General features: G+C 40.1%; 1 protein-coding gene across 1 annotated transcript in view; it reads right to left on the reverse strand.

Annotated features, from left to right (window-relative positions):
- Positions 1-16666, reverse strand: part of HTR1F (5-hydroxytryptamine receptor 1F) — a 103565-nt gene that overhangs the window by 53321 nt on the left and 33578 nt on the right. The window contains exon 2 of the mRNA XM_058018833.1: positions 1441-1541. The gene's annotated coding sequence lies outside the window, so the exon portion shown is untranslated. The remainder of the gene's footprint in view (positions 1-1440; positions 1542-16666) is intronic.

Consider the following 16666-nt stretch of genomic DNA (forward strand, 5'->3'; position numbering starts at 1 on the left):
GGGCTGAAATTGGCCCCTGTTCTGATCTATTTTTGACTAAAATCTGTTTGTTTCTCAAACAGTACCATGAACCAACAGGGTGACTTTAGTCCATTTTACAGCTACCCAGTGACATTTTAAATTTTTTCTATTATGACAAATGCAGCAACCTTTACCTCTTACTGTAAGACTTTAAAAAATGCAATTTGCTGTATCTTTCAGAGTATGGACACAATCCTGAGATGGTAGGGATCAGAACTTGTGTAGATATAGATGAGGGTAAGGAGAGCTGAACATGGGAACACATCAGCCTTAAGGGTCTTTTTCTGCCTCTAGCAAAAAAAAAAAACCAAAAAAACCCCCATGTGGTTAAATACCTTAGAAAGTCTCTGAATGGTGGCACATGACTACTCTGTCTCAACATATGGAATTTTCAGGTTCATTTATGAGCAATCATATTTCATGTTCATTTGCTCTGGCAATTAAATGATTGTTGAAGATTTACTTTGTTTCTTTTTGCTTTATTATTCAATAACATTATTATTATTTGCTTTATTATTCATCTCAGTGTTAAATGACAATTTTTTCTCATAATACTTTTGCAGGAAGTTTTGCCCTTCTGTTTTTAAACATTTTTGTATTCAAACTAATTGAATACATTACCACGGAAATGTTATCAATGTTAAGCTGTTATATTTGAATGACTGCAGGAAACAAGGATTTTGAGATTTCATCTTTGTTGTTAAAAATCTACAATTAGCTTATGGAAAAAATCACTTGGTAAAACTGCACAAGGCAAAACCAGAAATAAAATCAAGCTAATGCAAAAATGGAGGAAAGCCTTCTCACAAAATATCTTTGTGCTGCTGGGCTTTCCATCTTCAAAATGTCTTGCAAAGGTTAAGTCTTTAAAATATATCTGTGCAATGAAGCATTATATTGGCACCATTGTTTCTTTCCCCTCAGTTAAAGTAGATGTTGAGTGTTTAAATGTCCAAGGCTGTGGAGAAGGTCACTCAGATCTAGGACTGCAGGCTGAGCTGCTTCTGCAGTGCCTGAATTTCTCAGACTTCTTCATTTATTCAGTCATCCTTCTGTCATCCACTGCTCTGCTTTTCTCAACTGATTGTCCTCTTTGACATCTTTTCCTGGCTGGACTGCAGCTTTCCACTGCACTGAGTGTGCTCAGATTGCCCCATTAAGCCTTCAATAACTCCACAGGTCAACCCTCCCTTGGCTGTGTTTCCCTGCTCCCACCTGAGGCTTTTTGCAGTGCAGACTTGCCTCTCCTCCTGTTTTACTTTAAGGAAAGGTCAGTCTGGCAGAGGTCAGCAAAACTCTGAATTCAACCTGCTTTGCAGAATCCCTATGGAAGACCCAACCAAATGAATTTGATCTCTAAAGCAGGTACATCCCAAACACATGTATAAACTCTCTGTGTCAGGGTAAAAAGCAACTCACCATCTCCTGTGTCAGGAATCACCTTGGAAAAGCTGCCTCTGGGAATAGGACTGATAATAGGAATTCAATCAGCCATAGCAACACTGGATACTGCCAAAAACCTGCAAGAAAGCAAAAAACCCATAATATAGGCTCTGTAAATGACAATGAATGATGTCTCCTTCAGGGGAAGGAAAAGATTCTTCAGGCCTAATCTCTAGCTTTCAGGATCTCTCCAAATAGCTGGGAATGATTGTTTAAAAGCTTAGAGACCAGTGCCAGGAGCTCCCCCTGCTCAGAGTTCACACAAGAGCATGGCTGGTGATGACAGAAATACTTTGGAATGAGCTAATGACCAGCAAGGGCCTTGCAGGATTAGACACGCCAGGAATCGACTCCACTTGAGCAACCGGAGAAATCGAAAGGTCTGACTTGTACTTTGCTGAGGATAAATTACCTGTTAAAGCAAAGGGGAAGGAAGTTTAGCCAAACCAGCAGTTTTAGTGTGTCTCAAGCTTTTAGCACCTGGGTGCATCTGTCAGGTTCTAATTGTCAACTCCCACTGACTGCAGCAGGAGCCCGGGGCACTTGGCATTGTGCAGTATTAACCTGCTGTTATTAAGCTAAAGATATAAACATGCCAGAGTATGTGATGTTTGAACTGCAAGGCATTGTTTCTTGCATTCTCTCAGCTTCAATTTTTTTTTCCCAGTTAGCAGTGTCTCACAGCAAGCAACTGCCTAAAGAGGAAACATAATGCAAAAGAATATGCACTGTGAAAAGTCTGCACTGTGAAGTGCAGAAATATATCATTCTACCAAGAGTAGGCTGATTTAATTTTAAATATAAAATCTTTAAATAGCTAATGTGCTTAAAATGTAGAAAATCAGATAACAAAAGCAGTTCTTGTTTCAAAGGAGAATAGCAGTCAGTGAGAAAAATGAATAAAAAGAAGACAAAGTGACAAAAGAAATAAGGAAATATCATTGATTTCCTGGGAAAAAAAGGATAAAACCTAATAATTTTTCACACATTATCAAATAACATGGTAATTTATCCAGAATATAATTATGCTAACATTTGACTGTTACTTGGTATCAGATGAGTTCTTTCAGCTCAGAGTGTTCTGGGGCAGGTTTTGAGGGTGGTTTCAGACATGTTTGCTGGAATTATGGCTAATATCGCTGGAGGTGTTCAAGGAATGACTGGATGTGGCAATTAGTGCTGTGGTTTAGTAGGAAAGGTGGTGCTTGGTCAAGGGTTGGATTTGGTGATCTTGCAGTTCTTTTCCAGCCTTACTGATTCTATGGTTGTGTGGGCTAGGCTAGGATAGTAGAGGATGTGGCTTCTTGAAGTTGTCAGGGCAACTTTGGGAAGTTCTGGTTCTATTATTGCTAAAGGAAGGGTGAGAGCACCCAGCAAATCCTGAGTTACAACATCAGTGCTGCATATTTTGCAAAAACTTGGGAAAGTAAAAGCTCTTATACTTTTGTACCCATTCCACTGGTAGACGTAAGACATTTTTCAAAAATTAAGCCTCCTGCTTAGTGCAGAACATTAACCTTCAAAATGTAACTTATTGGCAGTAATAACAGAGTTTAAAAAGTAAAATGAGTGCCTGTGCTCTGTTTTTCCCTGCTCTCCTTTGTAATTCAGATTTCTCTCTCTCTAGGCAAGGTCAGAAAGGACAGAAGGCAGAGGGGCCAGCATGATCTGCTGTGGGAATATGCAGCACTCAGGACCTAATGATCCACTTGGCTGTATCTCATTGAGCATCCACCAGATGACCATCAGGAACTGGCAGAGGTAGAGGCAGAGTGGCCCTTTTGTCTGGTTTTGTTTGGAAGTTGGTGTAACCATTGCCTCCATCTTTTTCTCTCAGCACACTCCTTCAGATGTAGCAAAACTCTTTTCTGAATAAGACTGCAGGAGTGCACAAGAGCTGGGATAATTTTAGGGTTATCTTAAAATGCTCAGAAGGATTTCCATCTTAAGTGGGGGATGGAGAGGAAGCTGGCTTTAGTTCTTGTTTGACATCTTGCACCTTCGTTCCCAGGTAAGAAATTTTAAGTGTCAGAACATCTAGGCAGCACCAGAACACCTCAGAGGTTTTATTTGGCTTTTTTAACAAATAAGAAGTCTTTGTTTCTTCACAAGCTCAAGCTCTTTTTCATGCATGCCTTACCCCTGCAGTCTATGCTTTTCCAATTCTTTTTCAGCTTCTGCATCTTTACATTTTCATCTTCATCTCAACACAGCTCTTTGCATTCTGGCCATCTCCAATTGCATTCCCCATTTCTCCCCTGGTCCTCTAATGCAAAAGGGAATATTTCTGACACGCATGTGCTTACACAGTCAAGAATTTAATTGTTGGCACTGCCATCCAATGACTTTGTTCTTGTCTGAAGGGGGAAAGTGACCTCTGAAGGGGATTTGGAGGCCCCCTGGCTGCTCAGATCACTATTTGCTCCCTGTTATTTGGAGTGCTGCCAGCCACTCCTGTGCAGGGAGATTTGCAGGCTGCCTACAAGCTCTTGTGAAGACCTTGTCTAAATGGGAAGGATGTGGGAGTCCTTGTTGATGATACAGCTGTATGGATGGATGTTTTACCTCTTCATTTATCATTATCATTATAACTTCATTATCATTACCTTATCATTTTCAGCTTAATTAAAATGTAAGCACCCTGGACCTAGAGGATCAGCACAGGAACTGAACAGACATCTCCAAGATGAGTCTTATGTAGCTGGAAAGCAATGTTCGTATGGATTTATGCTTTCTTTTATGCATCAGAAAAAAAATCAGGTAATGTTCAATGAGTTAAGTGAGGCTGGGTTTAAAGTAGTGCTAAATGCAGGCAAAGACAGAGAAGAAGACATTACAAAACTGTAGATATAAGAATTTTTGCATCTATTGATAGTTAATTTACAATTAGAGTAATTTTTGTTATGGTAGAACATCCCCACATAAAAAAAAAAAAAAAAGAAAAGGGAATTGCCCCAAGTCCTATGAACTCTGTTTTGTTTATTAAACAGAAGTCAAGCTATTAAAAGATTTGCAGTTCTTTTGTACATATGCAGACTTAATATTTCTGAACAAAACCCAATCCTCTTTTCACCCAATATAAAATCATTTCACATCTGCCCAAAATCACAGCAGTCTCAGTTTCTGTGTGGCAGCAACTTCCTCTAGGAAGGTAGTCCAGCAGAAGAAATTCTGGGCCTGTTTCCACCTCTGAAACACATTTATTGTTTCCATTGCTTCTCAAACCTCATGGTAATCCTACTTCAAGTCTGAATATTTATTATGGAGGTTGAAGTCTGTGAGTAACCAAAACCCAGAACTATAAATTTCAGCCCTCCTTCCTTAGCAAAGACATTGATATTATGAGGGCTTTGGTCTTGTGAATCACAATGGGAAAAATCTTGTGAAATGTGTGGAAGGAAAGCTTTACTTGTGGTTAAAAACAGCATCTGCAATAATTCCATGAGAAGAATAAAAGTGAGTTTCTTACTGTGTGGAGGATGCTAAATAGGACTTTTTAAAATGGTACCTTTTCCTAGGACAATTAAAGAAGAAAAACAGCTTTCCACGACTCTAACCACTGTTTTAAAGGCTCAGCTGGCAGCATCATTTCCTATCATGCAGAAGATCTAAGTTCAAGATCACACACAAGTCTTCTCAAAAGGCAGCAGGAAGTAAAGGTGGCATAAAGAAAATTACAATCTTACTGCAATGGCAAACAGAAATCTCTCTGTGATCATGAGCTGAGTTTGTGTTTCCTGTACAAAAGTAGCAAGGAGTTAGAAGCAGATAATACTCCCTAGAATGGCTTGACATCCATAGCTGGGTGAGAATTCTCTTTTTCTTTAAATTTACAGTGGCTGCATCTGATGTTCCAGAAAATGATGGATCAGTACAGTCCTATAAATCCCAAACACATATGCAATATATCTTTTCAGAAATAACTTACAAAACAGCCTTCCAGAGGAGGAGAGGTCTGCAGTAATGACAGCACCCTGACAGTGCAATAAAGAGGAATTCATTATTCAGACTGCAGGGGTTGACAATGGCCAGAGGGCAAATGCATAAAATAAGAAGAAAGAGTCAATGCTCAAATGTCAAAAACTCTCTGCCACAAGTGGAAAAAAAGAGAAATGTATTCAAAATATATTTCCTCTGTATAGGAATGATGGTGGTGATGATAATAATAACATTTATCTGAGTATGATAAATATTGCTGAGGATGAAGCATTATATGACATATTCTGTGTATAAATAAACCGTCCCTTTCCAGTTTCCATTGCCATAAAATAAAAAGAAACTTTTGCAATCTAGAAAGTGGCAGCAAACCAAAGAGTTAAATATGTAGGATGGTTGGTTTTGTGAGTAATCCTAATTGACAGTTTTTAAGCTACTGTTCAATTCTAGAAACAAATCTGATTGTTATCATTATTTCTTTTATTACCTAAAGAGGATAATATCTACTCACCAGTGCAACTACTTCAGTATGAAATTTTGCAGGCATAAACTGCACCTTTAAACACGATCTCAATCCCACAAAGGAACAGCAATAAGCTGGGCAAAAGCCCAGTTGTTTTTCTGGAGTTATTTAGTTCTAAACAAACTTCCTTTGCAGTCTGTCTGTTTTTTATTTTTAGTTCCTCCTTCTTTGCTATTGAACGCTTTTGTAAGAAGGAAGGATTCTTATTCTGTGTTTTTCTTCCCCTGCCATTTCCCATATGAAGCTACAATCCTCTGATGGCTTGTATGAAGAGGATTAGAAACATGTCATCACTAATTGCAGATGAGGATTTAAAGGAGGGCTGGGCAGGAGAAGACAAAGATGAGATTGCCTGACCTGTCTTGATTAGGCTGTGGATGCTTTGTGTCTGTCTCTGCTGCTCCAGGAAGTCAGCCTGCTTCCCACATCTGCCCTCATCTTGTGGCAAGGGAAAATTGTTGGTTGTTGAACAGGACGAAAGACTGATTTCTGCACTGCTCCTAAAGACCCATTTCTGCCATGAGGACTACATCAAGTTAGTTGGCTCATAATTCACAAGGGAGTGTGAAGTTGCAAAGAGGAATCACTTTTAACTCAAAGAAAAAAAAAAAGCCAGATTACACTTGTGGGATTGTTTTTTACTACTCAACCGATTTTTTTTTTTGTTTGTATTAAACTGTAAACTGAGTCACTGTATCCTCACACACACCACACAAGTGTGAAAGTAGCAGTGGCTAAGCAAGCCCTCACCATCTGTGAGCATTCCCACTGCTTAATGTCAAAGCAGTACCAGTTTGGCTAATAAGGTTAAGGAATTACATAACTTAAGTCGAATTACAACAGAATTATGCCAGTATGTGTTCCCCTCTCTTTTGCTTCAGGATGAATCAATTATGAAACATAAATCCAAGTAATGGATAGAGTATTTATAACCATGTAGGATCCCAGGCATTGATTAACCATGACTGAGAGAACTTCTTCTTGTGGAAATGGATGTTGGATCATAAAGAACCTGTAAGCTCCCATCTAGGGCTGTGAACTACTCGGAAAGACATTTTACTCTAGCCCTAGGATTCTTTGAAAGGTTGAAGTCTGAGGAGATAAGACACAAGAATGAAGGCTAAGTAGTCAGAGTTGCTTTACACTCTTCAGTATATATCATTCCTCAGTGAGTCGCATAATTGGTGGAAATTTATTGAAAATACCCCTTTGTCTACTTTAAAAAACAATGCTACGTTCTTCAGGCCTTGCAATAAGGTCAAAAGTGACTCAAGAGTTCCAAAAAGGGATAAAACTGAGCCAGAGTGATACGAATTATCTTCAGAATTGTAATGGAAACTACAGAGATTTGTTACAATTTTCAGGATTTGTCTGTCAAGCTTTGACAGATTAGGAATCTGAAAAGGATGATTTCTGGATTAAGACTGAAAATAAAGCCTGAACTTCACTTTCTAGAAGAAAGTATGTTTATTTTGATTAATAAAGAAATATGCAGTAAAACTACCTTCTTCTCGGCCAACATAGTTATAACCACAATTCCACATCTCGGTCACTCCCTTAACAAATTTTGGGCTCTTGTTTTGGCAGTAAAAATGTCTTTTACAAAGTGATTTGGAGAACAATCTGTGACTTATTTAAGGAAATAATGAAATACCTCAGTCTGCTCACAATTAAAGGTATATAGCATTTTTAGCTGCATTAATAGACTTGTTGATGTAACCTGCTGGTTCTTGGTCATCTAAGTTTATGATGTACACCAGTATCTTTCTGCAAAATCTCTGTTGCTAAAATGGGCTCATTTTCTTGTCACTTAATCACTCAATTGGAGCACTTCTAGTGAGGAAAAACAGGGATTAACAGATGGAGAAATAAATAATTGGATTAAAAAAGGTGCATGTTGTTTCTGGACTGGTACAGCAGACTATGTGCTGCCTGTTTCACAGACAAATGTCTTACATCCCAAAATGTCATGTCTCTAGAGCAGGCAGCCCTTCAGTCCTGTGTAACATTCTTTTAGCAAAGTTATGGCTCAGACTTTCCTGAAACAGTGACTCTCTTTTAAAGTATAGCTATTGGTGATGCAAGACTTAAAGGAGACAAAGTTCTTGGAAAATGAAAGGAAATCTTGCCGTAAGCTTTATCAGCGGCTTGGCAACCCTTTGGAGACAGACAACTTTGGTGTTGGTTCATCTTTACTCAGAGTTTGGGGTTCTGGATATAATGCTGGCTTACATGTTGGGACTATTTAACTCCTTTCTTCCTGATGCAGGTGCTGCTGCTGGAAGAGTTTTTGGGGAAGAGCTGTGAAACACAGAAATGGTGATGGATATACAGCAGGGGACCACTAAAGGTACTTGTTTATATTTTTCTTCCAGAGGAGGTCTGTAGAGCTAACATCAATATTTATATTATCCTTCACTGCTGCTTTCAACTAAATTCAATTTAAGAATCTCAACTTTTTCACAATATTTGTTTGTGAGGCCCTGATGAATGCAGCTCCAAAGGATGCTGCTGGCAGAGGTACCTTTTGAAACAGATATGTTTAATGGTGATGTGCAGTCAAAGAATTGCTCTCCATTCTGCTAAATTACATTTTGTTTCAGCACTCCAATCTTTAAGCCATATCCAAAAGCTGGATCTGTTTAGGAAAATTCACTGGCAGCCCGGCTGAGATTACATCTCAAGCAATCATTTTAATATGTAGTTATAAATCACTTCTAACTTTCTGCACGTAGAGTGTCTTCTGTTGATGTATTTGAGAACACTGTAGAGAGGTTTGTAATTAAATGAGGAAAAAGTAGGACTTCTTTTATGAAGAAATAAATTTTTAATGCCATAGAAATAAGGGAATTTTGAAAATGCTGTGCACTCTTTATTTTTGCTTTGTACCTGAAAGTTGCTCAAAAGTAATTGCATTTCTCTTTAAAAGACAGTGGAGAGAGAAATAGCCAGCTTTCTTTTACATTTGGAATAAAAAAATTAACAAGTAGAGAGACCACAGACTTAGGTAAAGATGTCTAGATTTTTCTACATTTTCAGGGACAAGACCTCCAAAATCTTTTGCCAAATTGAGTACTAAACTGTATCTTTCTATGCATTAAAAATGCCCATGCTTCACAGTAGGGTTTAGCTTTAAAATTATGTGCTATGGCTCAAAACCCACAGAGTTCAGTTTCTAATACCAAACGTAGAAAATGCCCTTCTCTTCCTCGTCCTTTTCCAGCCCAGGGTGGCCAGTTTAATGTTCTGCCTGTTTTTGATTAAAGGTGAAGTACCCTATGATCCAGCCTGGTAATTACTGCATTCCAGTGTAAGTCACAGACCATTGCTGCTATTTTTTATTCTGAGACAAAAACATTCATTCACCCCTCTCCAGCTACAGGCTGCAAATTCTTAATGGCTTGACTTTTGCTGTGAGTGAAACCACTTTATTTTTCATTTGCTCCAGTTGCTGAGATAGCTGCACTATCTGTTGTCCATTCTGTGTGCAAAGATTTGAAATTTGTCAGTGCTCTCTTTCACTACGGATCAGAAACCAGATAAGTTTTCAATGTTAAGGATGGTCACTTGTACCTCATCCAGTTTCTGCAGGCTTATATAAATGCACACACTTGTCAGATCACTCTCTCTACAGAAATTTTCTTTTTTCCTTTGTGGAGTTGGTGGGGGTATCTTGCACACTTGAGGTTATATTGGCAAATTCCTAGAAAAAATGGATGATAGACTAAGGAGTTTATTAAACACATTTTTTTGTGGGAAAGGCTTACTAGGTTCACGTCATTTTGTACAAAACCAGAGGCAAAAATAGAGCAGAAGTCTACACATAAGCAAAAACCCCAAAATAGCCTCCAGCCCCCCAACTTTTTCTCCTAGAACTGTTTAATGTGGGAAAAAGCTGAGCGCACAAAGCCACTCCATGGCGAGCTAGTGAGTCACTGCCTTCAATCTGCGCCTCTTCGGTTCACGCTGACGTGCTCGCAGCTAAACTTTTTAGGCTTGCCAGTTCTCTGGAGAAGATGTATATCACTGAAAAGTTGGGATTTTTCAAGATACAGCTCATCTATTCACCATGTATAGCACTTCTGAGAAACCAAGCATCTAACAATAGGGAAAGGGAAGGGAAGGGAGCAGGGGAGATATGGATCTGAGTACGAGACCTGCAGAAATGCTTTCAGCTTGTTAGAAACTTTTAGGACCTAAAACTTCTTAGTATTTAAGTACCTGCCTTGAAGAAGCTGTAGGTAGCAACAATAGGTGAAAGTCCTTTTTAAAAGAAGTGAGTAAATCTGTTCCTTTCTTAATGGAAAAATCCACACAGTCTGTCAAGGAGTGGTAGGTGTTCTTCAAAGCAGACAAATACCAATGGCATGACATTTCCTGCCTGTCCTACTAATGAATAGGACATTCAGTAGAATCCTAGAATGGCTTGGGTTCCTCAAATTCATCGATTTCCAACCCCCATGCCAGGGGCAAGAACAGAGAGTAAGCAAGGAGAGGTCAGGGAAGGACAAGAGGCTGGGATGAGGTGTGCAGTGGAGTGGATAAAGGTAGGCAAAGCTGCTGTAGCTAACCATACTTGAAACTGGATCTTGCACTCCGTGCCAGCAAACAGAAAACAAATTTTTCATTGTCCTCAGCATCCCTTTACATTGCAAATGACAGGAATGTACAGGTAGAAGAAAGATCAGTCTTCAAAATCAAAATGTTTTAAAATGGAAAAGTGCTATTGATTTTAAGTACACAGTGTTCATGCAGAAGATTAGATAATCAGTTTTATATTGAAAATATTGAAGTGCACACAGAGCATATTTTTCGGGAGTAATAGAATATTTTCTTTTATATTCTTATGAGAACTCTATTGTGCTTGCACCACCATAAATTTTCCACTATTGTTTATGGACAGTTCAAGAATTTGAAGCCAAGATTTGGTGTTGCAAAAATTCAGATAAAAACTGTGAGGTAAAGTAGGAAATGTGCAGAACATCTCAGAGTTCCATATTCAGATTTCCTCAGAGAAAAAAACATCTTTAAGGAAGCTGGATGTATAATGAAAAGGCAGATAAGTGTTTCATCTCATTATTTTCCTGTCCTAAATCTCAGGCTCATATCCTCCCCCTTGGCTTCTGAAGACAGAAATGCTTACTTTTCAATCATGAGTAATGCTTCCCTGTCCTAAAAATCCTTCTCCCACCTCTTAAAATAGTTTCCAATGTTGGAATCAAGGTACAACCTCAGCCAGAAGTGGTGAGGTCTAACCAAACGTCTCATTATCCTGACTGGAGAGTTAAGGCAGAGCTGCAAGCTCAGCTAGTTGGGAGGAAAATAGTCTTAAAATATCAAATCTTCTAAGTGAGGAGACTGAAACAGGAAAGATCCCAGGGTTGTTTGAAGCCCCTCTTAGCCAATGTGGCACCTGTCGAGACTCAAGAGAACACCTGGCTGTGTGTTTGCAGAGATGTGTCAGCTGATAGTCGCTGTTGTATCTCACTTCATGTGATGCAAAGGAGGTCTGGCACTTGCCCCAGGGTGGCTCCTGTGGAGACTGTGACTGCCTCAGAACTGCTCCTAGCAACTGCTGCCATCTCTCTCCATCTCTGGCAGTATTTGATCTGCTTGTAGGGGCTGGAACACGAAGTAGGCTTGGAAAAATGCACCCATGGCTGCTCTTCTGTGCCTGGGAAGGAGCGACTTGAGCCGAGATTCTCTTCTGCCTTACTGGGCTTGTTCTCAACTACTTTGCCAGGGCAAGAGACACAGGAAAGAGGGCACAGCAATGGAACAGTGCTGGCAAGAAGGGGGGATTTTGCTAGCCCTCAGCTTAACCATGATCTTCAGGGTCTGGAGGATTCCACAGAAGGAAAAGTTTGGATGAGCAATGCTGGAGATGAGGCAAATGGCTCATAACTAGCCATGGTCTGCATGGATGTGGTTAATGCTGGGTTTATGATTTGTGCTCAAAGAGCCTATGCAATTAGATTTACTCCTAAATACCACAGGACCCAGGTGGCCAGTTGAGCAGATAGGATTTCTGCTGTGGGAAAGGTCTCTGCAGTGACTAATACCTGGTTTATAGTGGGGATGGTAATTAGCTGAGACAGAACGTGCTCAGGTTGTGCCAGTGGTGGAGCCACAGTTGAAATCTTTGATCCCAAGGATGGGGGTCTGGCCTGGCCAAGATTTGGGAAGGGGAGTCAGAGGGAAGGATAATGGCAGAAGCTGGAGAAAGGTCAGATTTGATGCTCTGGCTGTTTTAGGAGAAATAGGAAGGAGGAGAGTGACTCCCTGCACACAGAGACTCTGCACTTCTGGGGCAGCCAAATGGAATATGTGGGGCTCCAGCCCTGGAGCATACAATTTGTAATGCCTACATAGTGAATGCCTACAGCTGATGCTGATCTGAAGACTAAGATTTACTGCTGGTTGGTGCAGGACCTTGAGGACTTCTGCTGACAAAACCCACTATCATATGGATGCTCTTGAATGAGGAAGGTGTTGCTGAACTCTGGGTGAAGGCTGCATTTCAGGCAAAGATTATATTTAAGGAGCTTGGCAATGAGAATTCAATAATTATGTTTATTTTTCCTTCCTAACATATTTGCTTGGCAGGTTAAGGGAAGGATTGATGATAAAATCGAGCAGGTGGCTCCAGATGTACCAGAAAGTTTGAGAGAACAGTAGGTCCAAGGAGGGTGAATGCTGGATGCTGACAGCAGGAGTGGAGTTTCAAGGGAGGCTGCTCAGAGTGAGAACAAACATAAGTGGAAGAAGGAAAGGGGAGGGAAGAGGAAAAGCCAAAAGCAATTTCCAAAGGCTTCTCTCTTCATCCCTGTCCTCCTCATCTTCTGGGTACACCCTGACTTAACCCATGCCCTCTTAAAAACTGAAGGAAAAACTGAAAGCTACAGCTCTCCTTTATGTTCACACTAAATGATTTGATGCCTGATTAAGTGACCTGGCCAATTTCAGCATCCAGAGATCACTGCACCTTTTTCACCTCTTTTTCTCCTGCTGGTTAGCAGAAAACAGGATACAGCTGGTTTTTTTAGAGTCCTTTTGTTCTGAGCATTTGGAGTAAATATTTTTACATTGTGTGTCTTAAAATTTCTGGATATTGGTCATCATCATTCTCAAGCACAGGAATAGCTTGTTAAAAAAGTATCAGCTACTGTAGATCATGAGGAAAATGTATAACAGGGTGTTAGATGCATCTATATCTATGTATATATTTGCATATGAGTGAAGGACTGAGACACCAAGAGTCTCCAGATCTCAATAAAAGGGCTGAATAAAAGGAGAAGCAGGATACTGTCTGTGAGAGTGACATGATATTGTAACCTGAAAACTAATTAAAGAACAGAATTTAAATAACATTCGGATGCAACAGCAGGAAATGTGAGGAACAGGTGTTTAACAAGATTTCTTTTGACTGTTTAACCTCTTTGCTAATGCCAAAAAGCCCAAACTCTGTCAGACTTCAGCTTTACCTCATGTCAGTAGTTGTCCTTTTGGCTATTTCATGACTCAGAGCATTCATTCTGCTGTTAGTTTGTCTCTAGGGATCTGGGTCTCTGCCATTAAGTGTTTTTGATCTCCATTGCATGTGTTGTTTTCTCTTCAGGGAGCAGTGAGGTTACATGGCTGCAAATAAGGCCCAGAATTTGTGACTCTGCTCTGTGGGTTCACAACAGCATCTGCGGGAGAGATCGCCTCACAAAACTGGGTAGGATTTGTTTGCTAACACTTAGAAACCAGGAAAGGCTTTTCTTTGTGATCACTATAAAACACAAAAGCATAAATAAGTGTTTTGCAGTGTTTCAGGTATTGGTACAGTCTGTTAAGAGAGTAGGTCTCTGACATCCTGCTGAGTGACTGGGATTACATAATACACTTTATGTACACATCTCTTAAGAAGCTCCTTGTTTAAATGACCTTCTAGCAACAAGCTCTTTCTCTCTTTTATACTCTGATTTCACACCGTTACTTGGATTTAGAAAACAAAAATAAGCTCAGGGGATACCTGCTTTTAACAGTCACCTTTAATTGTGTGTTTTCTTCCATCATGATTTTAAAAAGTTTCTTCTGAATTTCTTTTGTACAGTGTTTGAAGTGAAGAAATTGTTAGAATAGTAAAAGCATGCTTTCTTTAGAAGGGGGTTTCAACAACTTTAGACAATAGACAGAGTCAGTACTGAATGTCAGATTCTGCCTGCATGAACTCCCACCCCCCACTCTCCTCCTACACACATTTAGACCCCTGCATGGCAGGGACATGCATCTCTAACTCTTTAGGCTCGTTTTTCAGAAATTGATTCCATTAGCTGCTGCTTCTTTTTGTTATTTTCCCCTTTCATCTTCCTCCTTGCTTTCTGCCCAGCATGCAGTCCAACCTGCTGGCTGATGTTCTCCTTCCAAATTAGAGGGTTTGACACTAGAATCTTCTACAAATAAACTGATCTATCTTCTCACCCCATTCCTCCAGTAGATGTATAAATGAGAAGTGCCTTTCTCCTGAACCCTGCTCTCCTGTCCCTGACCTCTCTCTCCACACTGAGGGCATCAGCACCCTCTGTCACCTCTCCCTTTGAGGGGCCTGGCTGCCCTGGCTCAGGGCTGTGACATTTGTTGTCAGCTCTTTGTTGCTTACTGGATGTTATCTCCAGGGCTGATGGTGGCCCAAATTCCCCTACCAAAGATCCTGTTTAATCTCCTTCCCTATTGTTATCATCAGTTATGACCTGTAGGTTTTCTGGTTTCTTTTTCCAGTTTTTCTCCTTTTTTTTGTTTTCTCCTGATAACAAGTGCACCAAGGACACACTTGCAGTGTCCAGGGACCACCCTGATCTCCAGGATGGGGCTGCTGGAAGGGGAAAGAACATTTCTGACCTGAAGAACCTATCAATAGATGTACCTAGCTCACAACTTCCCACAGATTCCGTAGCTTGAACATATTTTTCCATCTTGAATTTAAATGTAAACTGCAACACTTGGAAATAGGAGATCCATTGTGCAACACGTTCCAAATTCTTGCAGTGTCATGTCTGAAATGAGTGTTTCAGTCTCCATTTCTAAAATCCTGGGAGGCAGGAAAAGAACCAGGTTGAGTGCAGGATGCAAGAGACTGCCTGTGTGGATGCTGATAGAAGGGTGGGCTTGAGTGCTCAGACAGGATTCAACCCATTAAGCAGACAGATGCTTTAATGTTTCCCACCCTAGAGAGTTCCTTCCTATACAATACTTCATCTTTTATGATCTTAATTAATACTAATTGGTAGATGATTGCCTCCAAAAGTACTATTCTATGGAGAAAACTAATCTCTGATATTACAGTGAATGATATTTGGGAGAAATCATAAGGTACTGCAGCCCTATGTAAATGATTAAAAAGATTGCCTTTCTCTGTTTTGATTTGTATCTGTTTATATATTGTTTTCCTTGACAGTCTATATTGTTACTCCCACACCTGGGGAGTTTCATCACGTTTTTTAGACCATAATGTGTGGCTAGAGGAGATCACACTTTTGAAAGCTTGTAATGAACACCCATTATTAAATAAGGGATTTAGCTGTTTTCTTTTTTTTTCTTTGTTTGCTTTCAATCAGCAAACTAATTCTGCTTTTATGTAGAATTTTCTCCTTCATTTATATGGTAGAATGATTTAATTTTTGATCTATTCCTATTTGAGAAGGAATGCTCCTGCATACATCCCCAAGGTCTTCTTTTAGTGAAGACTGTGATTGCACAAAAGTAGAAGCAGAGATCTTAGATCTTAGTAAACAAAATCAGAGGATGAATTAATGTTTAAAGCTGGCTGTGACACTGAACTTGCAATTCACTTATTATTTTTGGCAGCAGCGTGTCCAAACTGCCAAGACCATTCTTGGAAATCACAGCTGTGATGTCTATAATAGCTGAACTACAGGAAAGCTGCAGTTAGGTCATACTGCCTTGTCACTGCACATGAATAGTGCAAGTGATAATAGTTACCATTACTGCCTACTCATTTTGCAGCATGTTTTGTTCACTTAAAACAATTCCAATTATTAACAGCATGATCAAATTGTCTGCTGAGTGCATTCCCTACATGGTTGACTCAGGTAAGGAGGGTGGTGGGGGCAGATCAGCCCCAGCTGAATCCAATTGGGCCCTGTGGGTAAGGGCAGAGAAAGGTCATGGAGTGGGCTGGGAGGGGAGGTCATGGGACTGGCTGGGGCCAGGTGGTTTTTGGAGGCCACCTGGGGAAGGAGAAGTTTCAAAGTGAAGCTGGGGAGAGGCCAAGGCCAGTCAGAGCCATGGATGGAGGGGAAGAAGCTTGCTGAGCTCTCTGTGCAGTGAGTATTTGAATGCATTTTCATAAGTAGGAAAAGGTCTCAGGAATTTATTGGCAGCCAGAGCTGCTGGTCAAGGGGGAGGTGTTAAAATTAGATGCTGAGCTGGAAGGGTATTAGGAAATTGATGCTTATTACTGTGTTTCAGCAACCTAATTCTTAGAGTAAGTTATATAGGGCGTGCTGACAATTAGTTTCAAACAGAGCTTGAAAAGTGCTCCTGGCCTGATGTAAATACTATCAACTTCAGAAGAGCTCAACTGCTGTTTCAGAGCACTTACATGCACATACATTCCACATCTACAATTACTTGTTTTACAGGATTAAGTTTTTTTTTAGATGCCATTAATGGTTTGGAAACCCGTGCCAGCCTCCTGCATGCACAGGCTGTTTGACCACAGGTGTCTGATTTAGAAGG

This window comes from Melospiza georgiana, chromosome 2 (assembly GCF_028018845.1).
Source record: "Melospiza georgiana isolate bMelGeo1 chromosome 2, bMelGeo1.pri, whole genome shotgun sequence".
Taxonomy (NCBI): domain Eukaryota; kingdom Metazoa; phylum Chordata; class Aves; order Passeriformes; family Passerellidae; genus Melospiza; species Melospiza georgiana.